Genomic DNA, 14,916 nt, shown 5'->3' on the forward strand with positions numbered 1-14,916 from the left:
CACACACTCACCTGCCGCCCAGTGCCAGCCAAGAGGCCATCACATCGCAGGCGTTTATCTGTGACGGCGGTGTTGCGTTACATACTACTGTTGTTGTTTTATTATTTTTGTTGCTATTGATTTTCCTATTATTATTATCAATATTGTCATTTTTATTATTATTATTATTAATATTATCATCATTATCATTACTATAACTGTCAACACCTATATATATGACAATTCACATACGACACTACAAACCTCTTTGCATAAGTTATAAAATTCTACACGTGTATTTAAACTAACTTCTTTAGGGAATCTTAGAAACTTCAACGCAATGAAGTACACAAACTACATAGCTATCCCACCACCACCACCACCACCACCGCCACCATCACAAAGCAACACCAACAGATATCCCACAAATGTCCTAATTAACCTTCCCTTCCTCAGGTGTGTTGACGTGGCGGAGCGAGGCGGAGGAGGAGGAGGAGGCGGTGGAGGAAGTGGAGTGAGGGGTGGAGGAGGGGAGAGGACCAAGGTGGCAGGCGACACGCAGCCCTATCTGGAGGAGGGCGGCTATGAGGAAGATGGTGTCCAGTGTGAGGGGCGCCTCCTACCGCCCCACCACTGCCGCCGGAGATAGCAACAGACGCTGCCATCTATGTTGCGGTGAGTGGCGGGGCGAGGAAGGGGCGAGAAAGGATGAGGAAGAGGGGACTAAGAGCAAGGAAAGGAAAGAAAGGGCCAGGAAGGGAAAGAAAGGACAAAGATAAGAGAAGTAGGGAAGGAAGTAAAACAACAAAAGGAAAGGAAAGTTATGATGAGGGGGCGGGAGATGGAGAGTAAGTGTGAAAGGTACGTGGGAGGAGGTAAAACAGTGTAAAGAAGTTAGAGTGAGAGGAGGAAGGAAATAAAGCAATATAGAGAAATTAGAGTGAGATGAGGAAGCTAAACGATATAGAGAAATTAGGGTGAGAGATACACAGCAAGGAAGTAAGACAGTGCAAAGAAGTTAGGGTGAAAGAAACGAGGAAATAAAGCATAAAAGAAAAGTTAGGGTGAATTATACAGGGAAGATAAATCAAGAGAGTAAAGGAAGGGAAGTTAGCGTGAGGTATACGGGGGAGGAAATAAGAGATGCGCGGAGAGGAAAAAGACAGACAGTGCAGTTAGAGCTCTTGTTAGTGAAGGGTGGAGGGGGAATTCATTGTATCGCAAAGAAAGGAAGGGTCGCACGAAAACTGGAGAAATCTGAGGGAAGGATAAGAGGTAAGAAAGGATTAGAATCAAGGACGGGGTTGAAAACAAAGAGCTGAACGAGACTGTTTTCTTTTTTTATGTAGGAGGGGACACCGGCCAAGGACAACAAAAGTCAATGAAAAAAAAAAAGAGCTCACTGAGATGCCGGTTCCTGAATAGAGTCCAAAGCGGTAGTCAAAAATTGAAGGATAAGTGTCTTGAAACCTCCCTCTTCAAGGAGTTCAAGTCATGGGAAGGTGGAAATACAGAAGCAGACAGGGAGTTACACCGGCAGATTTCAACTCTTCAACTACTACTTATTAAAATGATCTGGAGTAAAAGAGAGTAAAAAAGAGATATCAAAGGACAAGAAGAGAAGCAGCTGGAACATTTAAACGTGCATGGCTACTCAAAATATACAACAGTGTCTTAGAAGGCTTAGAAGACTGAAAACAGATTCCATGGAGTTGCATGTAGGACTGAAAAATATAAGGGAGGTGGAAGCATTTCAAGTATTTACGAAAGAGAGACAGGCAAGGGGGAAAGAGGCAAAGGGATCGAGCCACAAGAAACACAAGTAAAAAATATATACAAGTGAATGTAGAAAAAGTAAGGGGGGGACTAGTGTAAGAGTCATATGGAGCTTAAGTGTATGACTATTTGGAGAGACTGAATGAAGTAATGCAAAATAAGAATAAAAGGGAGTCACAAGAAATACAAAACAATTAAAAAAAAAAGGGAGTGAAAGAAGCAAAATAAGAGAAGCAATAACTGGAGGGAAATAGCAGGACAAGAGAAAAATGATAAGAGGGAAATGACTCAGGTAGCAGGAAAGATAAGATAGAGAGAGAGAGAGGAGGAGGAGGAGGAGGAACAGGTAACAAAGGAACAGGATGTTATAGGAGCGGGTGGAACTGGGGAAGGAAGGGGATTAGGGGAAGAAAACAAGTGATGGGGCTTGAGAGCTTGCTGAGGGTCGGTGAGGAGGGAAGGGGAGGGAAGAGAATGGGAGGAAAGGGAAGGAAAGGAAGGATTACGTAAGACAGGTGAATGAAGCTCCGCGAGAGAGAGAGAGAGAGAGAGAGAGAGAGAGAGAGAGAGAGAGAGAGAGAGAGAGAGAGAGAGAGAGAGAGAGAGAGAGAGAGAGAGAGAGAGACTATCCATTTCAAGAAACACTAACAGGAAAGTAAATAATGAAGAGGAGGGTGGTACTAATACAGAACTGCAGATGACAGGAAGCAAGGACAAAGGGAAGAGAGGAGGAAACAAAGGGAACAGAGTGAGTATTAAAAGCAGAGGAAAGAAGGATTTTTGAACAAGTAGGGATGAGGAATAAAAGCAAGTAAATGAGTAAAAGATGATATGAATGCAGAGAAATGAGAATGCAGTGGTATAAATAAGATAATAAGCAACTAGAGTGTAAATGAGACTGAAGAGGGAATTATTATAGCAAGAAAAATCAATAAATAGAAAAAAAGAAGGTAAATAGGAAAAACATTACTGCGGAAAAAGAAAACAATAGTAAGAAGGGAAAGTAGAAGAAAATATATTGCAAACTTTCTAAAAACATACCGTTTCTGATTAAGTTTCCATGCAACACACCACATTTCAAGAGCATAATGATAAGACAGCCCTGTAGTGTACGGGGAACAACTCAGCACCATCAGTAGTTTACAGAATCACTATTACATAATTTCCTGTTAAAAAAAAAAGTGGAGAGGGGAAAAAATTAAGATTGGGGAAATTTCAAGAGTAATTCATTTTTTTCCCGAAACTTTAAAGAACCTTCTCCTTCCTTCTTCTTTGGGAATGTTCAGCTCATTTTCCACTTTTGTTTCCTTCTCCTCTCCCCCTCCTCCTCCTCCTTCCCCTCTGCTTCCCCATCCACCAGCATCTCCACTGCTCCACAACCTCAAAACTTGTTAAATTACCCTCATAGCAAGCTCTCTCTCTCTCTCTCTCTCTCTCTCTCTCTCTCTCTCTCTCTCTCTCTCTCTCTCTCTCTCTCTCTCTCTCTCTCTCTCTCTCTCTCCTAAACATTTGATGCATCTCAGTTTAAAAGAAAAGGAAGATGGAAGAACTAATGGAGAAGAGAAAGAAGAGGTGTAGAAGAAAGAGGAGGACGAAAAGGAAGAGGAGGAAAAGGAACAGCAAAATAAAAGAAAAAAGAAAAAGAGCAGGAGCTGGAGGAGGAATAGACGGAGGAGGAGGAGGAGGAGGAGGAGGAAGTGGAAGAGGAAGAGGAGGAGAAGGAGGAAGAGTAATTAAAACAGCTAACTTGCCATAAACCTCATTTTCCTCCTACTAAAACCATGATAATGTAGTTAGAGGCAGGACTCCGCCGCCACCTGCCTCTTTCTGTAACTCACTCCCTGCGCTCATCTCTCATCCCAGGTCTGTGAGTCAATGTTAGTCTTGTACACACTGACACACACGCACTCTACCTATCTACGTATTTATCTATTCATCTACCTATTCTCCTCTTCCTTCTCCTCCTCTTCAGTCGCGCTGATTTTTACTTTCCTGAATATTCTCCAGGTGCTGATAACAAAAGAGTGAGGCACCAGAGCGCCTCCTTAGCGGTGTGCCCGGTAAATCACGGCGCCTGGTGTCCGGGGATGAGATCGTGAAGCAGGTGGTGTCACGCTAATTAGGAACCCGCTCTGGTCTTGCCTTATAACCTTTATGGCGAAAACTCCAGGTAGTGGGTGGGAGGAGGAGGAGGAGAAGAGGGCAGATGTCAACTTTCCCAAGAAAAGAGTTGGAAATACACGTTAAGAGCAAAAAGAGACCGGAAGATAATGCCTCTAGTAGTTAGGAAGCAATCAAAGTTAGGTCGTTATAGTGGCGCAGCTTCCAGGTGTTGGTGTGCTCATTAGGGCGTCTAAGGAACTGCCCCCCTCCTCCCCACCACGCACTCCCTTGCCTGGTGTTTATCAAGGAGCGAGTGACGGTCGGGAGCATCTGGTGCAGCGTGAAGGATGATTAGGTCAGTGGCTGCGGTGCTCATCGGAAGCATTTTTGTTTATATTTGTTGTTTTCTTCGGTAATGGGGTCACGCCTTTCTTTCGGTGCTGTCTCGAGTCATCGCTGCTTGTGATTAGGCTTTCATCTGGTGTTTTTTCTACACCCTGGCATTTTTACTGAGCTCTATTTGCTGTGTTAACTTGTCGCTGGAAGTGTTTACGTACGTTTTGATGTGATATTACCAAGTCATTGCTGGCAGTGTTGATGTCTCGATGCGCTGTCTTGGTAATCTCTATCACATGCAACAGGCAAGTAACTAAACAGTTGTTAAATCAAGGCAATTTTTTTTTTCTGCGGAAAGTTGCGCACATGCATTATTTATTCATTTATTTATTTTATTTTTTTCAGGGCATGGGCTTATTAGGAAACCTTCGACACTGTTACGCAATACACGCATTCTATCCTTCCCAGACTTGTCGGTAAATATAAACCTACACCAAATTTCCACCGACAAACCTCAAACATTTTCACGATTAGATCCTTTCAGCAAATGCTTCCCCTGCTATACATAACACGTTCCTCTCTCGCAGGTAATCGTGGTGTTCTACGCGGCCATCATTCTGCTCCTCGTGGGCACTAACCTACATCGCCTTCGCCGCCGCCGCAGAAGCCCCGCCAGCGCGTCCCAGCCCCTACAGACAACAATCACGGCGCGGGACGCAGACTCTACCTCCCTCTTCTTCCCTACCTCACCGTCCGCAGCTGTCACCGCCGCCCTTCATGACAAGGAGCGATGGCAGGAGCAGGGAGATGCTGTGCCCGTTTGAAAGCGAGGGTGTGGAGCAGCGGCAAGAGGAGGAGGAGGACAGTGAGGACAAAGAAAAAGTGTAGTGCGACTGGAAAATTACACTACTGGGCAGGAGCTGGAAAATGTGAAGGAAGAAGAAAGATTTTTCAGTGACGAAGTGTGACAGGAAGGTGTGAAAAGATATGATGGCAGGAGGAGGGAAAGAGAGAACTAGATGGTTAACTGGGTGGAAAAGAGAAGTACAAGGCAAGCGACAAGGAACGAACAGGAGAGGAACAGCAGGAGGATGTGAGAGGATGAAGGAGTTGTAAGGGTGTGACTCAAGGCTGTTTCTTGGTGTTGGTGGCGCTGCCAGTGTTTAAAGTGAGAACTATGTGAGGGTGTTGTGATGATGGAGGAGGAGGAGGAGGAGGAGGAAGAGGAGGAAGAGGAGGAGGAGGAGGAGGAGGAGGAGGAGGAGGAGGAGGAGGCAGAAGAGGAAGAGGGCGATGGCGACGACGACGAGGAGGAGGAGGAGGAGGAGGAGGAGGAATAGTAAGAGGAGGAGGGGAGAAAGGCGGAAGAGGAAAGACAACTTGTGAATAATTGAGATGCTGTGTGCTGTGTTTACAAGAGAAAGAGAATGAGAAAAAAATGTATCTCATCGTATCTTCAACACACACACACACACACACACACACATACACACGTAAATACACTTCCTGTCTTATCAAATTAACCTCTAAACCAAATTAACAATCAAGCAAAGTGACAAAGGTACATCTGAACTTCAGCAAAAACATGAATCACTTGAAAAAAAAAGATGAACGTATAAAAGTGAAACGAAAAGAAAAGATAAAAATGAAAAAAAAAATAGGGAGGTTTCACGAGTTCAGGTACTTCATATATCAACACTTCTCCCCCTCCTCCTTCTCCTTCTCCTTCTTCTTCTTCTCCTCCTCCTCCTCCTCCTCCTCCTCCTCCTCCTCCTCCTCCTCCTCCTCCTCCTCCTCCTCCTCCTCTCCATCCAACATTAACCTCTTCAACTGCATTAGTAACACACACACACACACACACACACACGAGGGTGAAAACGAACGGAGGGATAAAAGTGAATAAACACGAGAACAATGCAATACTAATAAAGACAAGGGACAAGAACGAGAGTCAGGCAAAGAAGGAAATACAAAAATAGGAGACTGACATGAACAGACCGGAAAAACAATAGAAAATGTAATGTCAATAAGAATGGTGTTTTATTTTCTTATTTGTACGTAGTTAAGCATTCAAGGGGTGTGTGTGTGTGTGTGTGTGTGTGTGTGTGTGTGTGTGTAAGAACTACGACCTCCAATTTACATAATCATTATAAAAATATGAGAGAGAGAGAGAGAGAGAGAGAGAGAGAGAGAGAGAGAGAGAGAGAGAGAGAGAGAGAGAGAGAGAGAGAGAGAGAGAGAGAGAGAGAGAGAGAGAGAGAGAGAATGCTTTACTTTTTTGTCTGTATCGTAAATCCGGGGTTTTGGTGGCGCTTTTTTTTTATTGTGAATGAAAATGAAATAGAAGCAAGAAAAGTGAAGAGACAGGACGCGAAAAGAGAGAAACTGAATACAAGTGGGAGTGAGGGAACGTTGTGAACTCAGGTAGGACTTGTGAAGGATTAAAGTAAAAAAAAAAAAAAGGTAAAGAAATAAAACTGAAAAATGTGCAGAAGTGAAAGGTAAGTTCATAAAACAATTAAAAAGCTGTAAAACAATAAACAATTCGTGGAAAAAAATAATAATAATAATAAAAAAACGTGATGAAATGTTAATGAAAATAAAAACACACACACAAAAAAAAAAAAACAATTCAAGGTACAGAAAATAGAGGAAATTATGAAGCGAGACAGGAAAAAGAAAAACGAAAAAAAAAAAACTGACGATGTTAACTAGTGTGAAAAACTCGAAAAGAAAGAGACGAAAGTAAGAAAAAAGATAACAAGGACAAAAGTGACAATGTGAAAGGAGGACAAGTTAAGCTGATCAAGAGCAGTGATAAGATCAAATTAAACCCTGTGAGCGCAACGGCATCGCGGGAAGGGAATCCAGCACCACGAGAAGGAGGGGAGGGATGGGGAGGAGTTCAAGGGTTCACGATCCCTCTTCTGCTTCGCTCAACAGGGGATTAATACCCGAGGAAAGAGGATCGAGGCTTCCACTTGTGGGATTTGAACCGAGATCCAGCGAAGCGATTTTTTTTTATTATTTTTTTATTATTTTTATTTTTTTTATGCGTGAACGTAGAGAGAGAATTCTCGGGATTATATATTGAGAGAGACAGAGACAGAGAGAGAGAGAGAGAGAGAGAGAGAGAGAGAGAGAGAGAGAGAGAGAGAGAGAGAGAGAGAGAGAGAGAGAGAGAGAGAGAAACTTGATATCTGGACATATATCTACAAATAGCCACTGTAAAATAAGGTATTAAAAAAAAAAAACTTGACAAAGGGCTAAACATAATTGGCCCAATGATCAGCTCAATGTAAAACTCATTAGCTGGTATTTACATGGGGAGTCTGGGCACAACAGTTGATAATGATCCTTGATGCTGAACTCTGCCTCAATACAGATCACGAGGAATCATTATCCTATAGAAGAGTTATATTTGTATGAACAGGTTAGGCTTTTAAATGTTCCCCAGAGAGAGAGACAGAGACAGAAAGAGAGAGAGAGGATAGGGAGAGGTTCTGTGTACGAAAGTAGCGAGTAAATGAATGAGTGGCAATGAGTGAGTGAGTGAGTGAGTGAGTGAGCTTATTTGGTGTCCTAGTGGATGCAAATCAGCTTCTCACTCTTCATTTAATCTTTTTTTCTTTGTGAGCCCCCATCTCTCTCTCTCTCTCTCTCTCTCTCTCTCTCTCTCTCTCTCTCTCTCTCTCTCTCTCTCTCTCTCTCACCTGCCCACCGGACTGAAGATGTGTACCTGTAAATGTATTTTCAAACAAAGTATTCATGCACTTTATATGTAACAAGATTTATGTGCATGTTTCAAATAAATTATTTAGTGGAGCTCTTATGTCTTATCAACCTTGGTACATTTGTACTTTTTCCTCTAAAATCATATGATAACCGGACAACGAATTATAAAAAATATTACATAGAAACATTGAGGATGATTACAACTACTACTACCACTACCACCACCACTACTACTACTATTATTACTACTACTGCTACTACTACTACTACTACTCCAATCCTATTATTCTACTACTCTGTGACGACAAGAGAATAAATAAAATGAAAATCTCCTCCCAGAATTTAATAAACAAACAAGAGAAGCTTCCCTTTCCATTATCATCTTAGCGATCCATTACACGCAGCAGAGGTCAGTCTACAGAAGAAGTTTGTCTGTTTTTGACGGAGATTCGTGCCTAAGTAAGCATTTTTCTTTGTCTATCTATCTATGTCTGTATATTTATTTATCTATCTCCGTCTATCTATCTATCTACCTTCTATCTGTCTAACTTTATTTAGCTGTCTGAGGAAGAAGAGGAAGAGGAAACCGAGGTGCAGTATGCGTCTGGCTACACTGTAATAAGGCAAAAAATAAGACAATCCTTTCGAAACTGAACCATCCTTTCTCTCTCTCTCTCTCTCTCTCTCTCTCTCTCTCTCTCTCTCTCTCTCTCTCTCTCTCTCTCTCTTTCTCTCTCAGGAAGTCCTTTGTCTTCTGTGTTTGGACGGTGGACGCCAATATCGTCGATGTTCTTTTTTTCGACTCCAGAAATCCATCATTTTTTTAATATTTGGACTGCAGGAGGCAAAGACTCATCTCTCTCTCCTTCCCTCACTCTCACAACGATCTGCAACATTTTCACCACAAGTTTGCAGCGTTCAGAAGCAGCGCATCGTTACTATGGACTGAACTGAATCATAAATGCAGTTTGTGATTATTAAAACACTAAAAAGCCGTCAGAATATACGTGCACTGAGGTTGTTTGGCTATGTGCAGGTAAGAGATAAATAGGGAACGTGGAGGGAGGATAGAGATAAAGCCACAAGACAGGAGGAAGAGAGGGCGACCAAAGGGAAGGTTTATGAATGGTATGAGAGAAAACACGTAGGTGATGACACGAAAACAGGAAGATGAATATGGCAGAGGACAGGATGGTGGAGGTGGGTGTTCAGCTGTGGCGACCCCTATCGTGTCTCAAAAAAAGTTGTCACAGTTCTAGCTATTAATTCTGATAATGCTGACTGCCACCTAACCTCATCACATTATTTACTGTCATACATTCACCCCCAAGCCTGAGCAAGAATACTGCTCGACACGAAAGCAACAAAAGCATTTGCAGTTATATCAAATAGAACAACAGCAATTATGATGATGAAAGGCATTATAAAGATGATGGTAATGATGATAATAATAAAGCGAATATCACCTCCCTCGCTTCTTGCATCACCACGCACCATCAGATACTAATTAATCACGACGCAAGGCCACCGTGAAATGAAGCAAGAAGCGACATACGACAAAAAGATTAATAAAAAAAAAAAAAATTATCGACAATCTATCTATCGGCGAGGCGACATCTGACGCTTCGTGGGGCAGATGAATGCATCGTGACGCAAGTTTATGCTGTCTGACCTTTTTGTAACGTATCCCGACACAGTAAGCACACTAACAATACTAATACACCCTGATGCATCGTAACACTGCCTGAATAATCTGAACACTTTGAAGCACAGTAATGTAATCTGATGCACTTATCGCAGCTGGAACTCCCTTACGCACCCTCCCTCACCTCCTCCTCTTCCTCTTGCTTCTCTTTCTCTTTTCTCCTCCTTATCTTCTTCCTACTTTACTATCGGCTTTTCTCTTCCCTTCCTCCTCCTCTTTTTAGCCTTTTCTTCATTCACTAGCTTCTCCTTTCCCCTCATTATCTTATTCCTCCTCCTCCTCCCCCTCCTCCTTCTCCTTCTATGTTAATTTATCATGCTATTCCTTCAGTTTATTTACGTCTTCCTCCTCCTCATCACCTTCCTTCCTTTTCCACCTCTACTTCCTCTTCCGCCTCCTTATCCTCTTCTTCTTTCATTGCCTCTTCCTCATCCTTCTCCTCCATCTCCTTCCACTCCTTGCGATATTGCTCTAACCAATCCCCCTCTTCTCCCTACTCCACATCTTCCTCCTTATCTTCCTCTCCCCCTTCCCCGTCACCTCATCTTCCTCCACTCCTTCCCCATGTCAGGTGGATTACTGGGAGCCAGTCTGACGGCACTATCAGCGGTGTGAAGGCTATCAAGCCACGCTGAAGGAAGCTGGGTAAACCGATTCTCTCTCTCTCTCTCTCTCTCTCTCTCTCTCTCTCTCTGGGAAAAAGAAGCTTATATTTGCCAAAACACGAAAAAAGAAGCTTATATTTCCGCAACACACGATTGGAAACAGCGATGAGCCCAAAGTAGAATTCAGCACATGACGCACATCACTTTAATGCAGGGGTCGTGTGAGCTGCGGCGGAGAGAGGCAGCCTTTCCCGGAACGACCTGGAGGGAGAGGGGGGAGAGGGGGGAGAGGGGGAGAGAGAGAGAGAGAGAGAGAGAGAGAGAGAGAGAGAGAGAGAGAGAGAGAGAGAGAGAGAGAGAGAATATGTAGCTTGTTTAACCAGATGGTCTGCCGCGCGCCTCCCTCCCTCACAAAGGATTACATTTAAGACGCGGACAAAAACCCTTCCATTGACCTCTAACGAGACTCTGTGTTTGGGATCAACGCAGGTGAGAGAGAGAGAGAGAGAGAGAGAGAGAGAGAGAGAGAGAGAGAGAGAGAGAGAGAGAGAGAGAGAGAGAGAGAGAGAGAGAGAGGAGTTATATAATGTACATACTGAAAAACGTGCGAGACTAAGGCTACCACTACAGACTGAGACACTCGGCACACAGTTCACCCATCCGTTCATCCTTTCCTCGTGTTGGTCGATAAATGGATACCTGGAAAACCTGGCGAATGTAAACCGTGGAAAGCCGAGAGCCACAGTGGTCTTGTGTTCCTTTAGATATCATCCACCACAGATTCAAAGGCCAGTGAGACGGAGATGAGCACCAAGGCAACGCGCAGTTATAGCATATGCCCAAAATTATATCTTTATCATATACAAAAACACTCGAAGTAAGTGATGAATAGTTTCAAGACGCTTATCCTTCAGTTTCAGTTGCTCTTTTTAATTAACCTTTCTTTTGGGACTGGCTCTCTCAGTGGGCCTGTTCTCTCCATCTTTGTTGCCCTTGACCTGTCTCTCTCTTACGTACATAAGAAAAATACAAGGAGGGAAAGAGAACAAAAGAAGATGGAAGAATGGGACTGAAGGGAAAGGCTTGTGGGAAGGTTATGGAAGAAACGCATATGGATGAGGATTAAGGAAAAAGAAGGGAAGTGAAGGGAAGGCAGCACAGAAGCAGCGGCAACTCATGGGGCCCAAAATGAGGAACACACAGCCACAGGGAGGAAGTTTCATGAAGGGGAATAAACGGTGGAGCGCTGAGTCTATACACGCAAAGAGAATGAGACCTCGGGAAACCTTGTGTGTGTGTGTGTGTGTGTGTGTGTGTGTGTGTGTGTGTGTATGTGTGTGTGTGTGTGTGTGTGTGTGTGTGTGTGTGTGTGTGTGTGTGTGTTCCCTTTTCACATAATTTTCTATATTTTCTTTTGTGTTGTAGTTAAATGCAATCTTAGAAATGTGCAATATAAACAAAATATAAGATATATCACTTTACCTTATCACCTGGACGTCGTGGGCAGATCGTCAGTCGTAGCAGTCTTCCAGGCCAGCCACTCCAGCCCAGCCGCACCACCACCACCACTAACTTCTTATATAAGGTAATCGTTATGAAAGACACGTTTTTACTTGTTTTGTTTGTTCCACAGCAACTTATACGATTTTATTTCTTTCCGTTTCCTTTCCATCACTTCCATCGTGGGCTGTATCTTCAAACGTTCCCTCGTCCAATCTCGAGTAATTTCCAACAAGCTCTAAAGAAAGTTATTAAGTTTTTAAGCGTGTTTTCATGATGGTAATGGCAGGTTAACAAGGAAATTATTCTGCACCGCCCACGGGAAAAAAAACATCGTTAGAGCCGGACCAATCATCTCTGTGGCCTTGGAAAACAGTCTTAATGAAAGCTCAAGGCACCTAAGAATACGAAACGAGCAGGAACAGCAGCTTCAGTTTGCTGTATAAGAAAATTATAGGAAGTATGAAGCATTTCACTGCGTTGCTTTCTCCATTACGACCTGAATTTTCTCTTGAGCTCCCCTCGCCGCCTCTTAGTGTTCATCTAAAGTAATGTGCAGAATCTGAAAGTGGATGACATGAACTCTGACTGTGTGTGTTCGTTTCATGTGGCACGGGAATGTTTCCTGAGGCCTTCCTTCGTCTGCACTATTTATCATTATTTCCAGAATACAAGATGTGACCCAGTTATGTAATGCTATTCAAGTATTAAGTTTAAAATACCTTTGCTCTAGAATTTTCAAGGTATAAGGAGACAAAATGTGCGTCTTTTGTTTCCCGTATGCTACCGCGTAAACTGAATACAAGAGCGAATAAAATGGTAAACGACAGAATACAAGTTAATAGTAAATAGTAAAATGAAAGATTGATCTGACGATACATATGAACAATACCAACAAGATCAACTCCACCCAGCAACTTCAAAGATCAGAAGCATGAAAGTCAACCATAATATTCCTTTACGTAAACAAAACAAAAGATCCACACATCCCCCCCCCCCACACACACTCACCCATCCACCCGCCCACCCACACACAGACATCTAATATATTTCTTCAGCCGACATGAAAAAAAAAAAAAAATTATATTTCCTTCCTCATACAAGTTGACAGGCGAGGAGGACAACGACGATGAAGACAGCACGTCCCTTCCCTCATCCCCTCACGCCACGCCGCCTCACATCACCTAATCAACCGAGGCGGGCAGTGAGGCGAGACAGTGAGGGAGGGAACGTCAATGGATTATTCTCTCCGTATTTTTTCTACTTTCTCTCACTGTCCTCTTCTCTCCTTTCCACTTTCCTCATTCCTCATTATTACTCTCTCCTTTAAATTGGATTATTTTCTCTCTCTTCCTCCACAGTTTTCTCTTCGCATCTCTTTTATATTATTTTTCTTTTCTTGTTCTCTCCTTTTTCATTTCTGTTTTCTCCTGTGCTTTGTTTTTTTTTTTATTTTATTTCTTCCTACTTCCATTTTGCACTGTCCTTTGCTCTATTTCATCTTTATTATCACTTTTCCATTCTCCTGCTTTCCGGTTTCGTTTACTGTCTTTCCTCATTCTTCTCCTATCCCTTCTTCTTGTTTTCCTGGTTCTCCTTTCTTCTTTCCTCCACTGTCTCCTCACATCTCATCTTAATTATAACTTTTATAATCTCCTGTTTTCTAGTTTCCATTTCTTGTCTTCCTTTTTTTTTTTCCTTTTTTCCTCTTTCTTTCCACATTTTTCCGCTTTTCCAGCTTCACTCCTGTTCCCTCTTTTACCTCATTTCTCTTCCTTTGGTCTCCGTCTTCCCATCCTTTATCTCCTCCTATTGTTTCCTTTCCTTTCCATTCCTTTCACTCTATCTGCTCTCTCTTCACTCCTTTCAACCTCGCACCTCATCTCGTCTTCCGCCTCTCGTCTTCTCTCCTTTCTCCTCTCGTTCTGTTCTCTTTTCTTATTTCTCTCTCCTCTCCATTTCTCTCCCCTCCGATCTATCCTCTACTCAGGTAAGCCGCTCACCTGGCTTAAGTAATATGAACTCTGTCAAGGAAGGTAAGAAAAAAATTTACCTGTGTGTGTGTGTGTGTGTGTGTGTGTGTGTGTGTGTGTGTGTGTGTGTGTGTGTGTGGGTGGGTGGGTGGGTGTGTATTTACCTGGTTAAATTTGCTCAGGTGTAACACAAAATATCTGAACTTGACTTGTGTGTTTTTTTTTTCTCTACATTTGCGTCTACTTCTCATTTCACGGATGCTTTATGCTCACGTAAACACAGCCAGCATCTTTCTTTCCACGTCTCACTGCTTCTGTTCGGGAGAAGCGCGAGTAAAGGAGATTTTGACGTAATTCAAGCACATAGTAATTTCTATTTCGTGCCTCCCTCACGCCCTCTTGTTCTTCCATCATCCCTCATCAAGAGATCCTCGTCAGCCACATGCAGTAATCCCCTTGCTACCTTAAATATCATGATTAAAGCGCTCTCTCTCTCTCTCTCTCTCTCTCTCTCTCTCTCTCTCTCTCTCTCTCTCTCTCTCTCTCTCTCTCTCTCTCTCTCTCTCTATATATATATATATATATATATATATATATATATATACAATGTAAGCTGTTTTAATACTTACTGCCTCTCTATACAGCCTACAAGATTTCGTTTCATAAGTAATGTGTTTATTGTACTTCCTCTATTTATCTATTATTATTATTATTATTTTTATCCATGAGATTTCTGTTATGCCTCACTCTTGTTACGAAATTTCATCATCTGCATTACTTATGAAAATTAGCCAATAATTCCATGAAGTACAAGCAGAGCACCACTTCATCGCTCCCCGGTGAATCGCGCCTTCCACATTCAAGGAGGCTTCAAACAGCGACGCATCCTGAGTGGTCTTGACACCTCCCCGGCACGTTCGCTCAAAATCTATCCACTTATTTCGTCGCGTGTCACGGTGTGTCTCATATTTAGTGCTTCAGTTTTGTAAAGTTTTTAAAGTTTTGTGTGCCAGTTCATCTTTTCCTTTTCATGAGTTTAGGTCGATGATTTGTCAACTCCATGGTTTTGTGAACTATGGAAAATTGTAACATGTAAACATTTCAGACGGAGAATTCCATGTGTGAATTGTATTGGCTGTTGAATATAGCAAAAAGAGAAAGACAAATAAAAAATAAAAAAAATAACTGTACATGGAAAAAATAT

General features: G+C 42.6%; 1 long non-coding RNA gene across 1 annotated transcript in view; it reads left to right on the forward strand.

The window, feature by feature from the left end:
• LOC135110580 (uncharacterized) overlaps positions 1-7,386 on the forward strand; it is a 75,974-nt gene extending 68,588 nt beyond the window's left edge. The window contains exons 2-3 of the long non-coding RNA XR_010273318.1: positions 436-654; positions 4,782-7,386. This is a non-coding gene — a long non-coding RNA (uncharacterized LOC135110580). The remainder of the gene's footprint in view (positions 1-435; positions 655-4,781) is intronic.
• Positions 7,387-14,916: the final 7,530 nt, after the last annotated feature.

The sequence above is a fragment of the Scylla paramamosain genome, chromosome 20 (genome assembly GCF_035594125.1).
Source record: "Scylla paramamosain isolate STU-SP2022 chromosome 20, ASM3559412v1, whole genome shotgun sequence".
Lineage (NCBI taxonomy): Eukaryota > Metazoa > Arthropoda > Malacostraca > Decapoda > Portunidae > Scylla > Scylla paramamosain.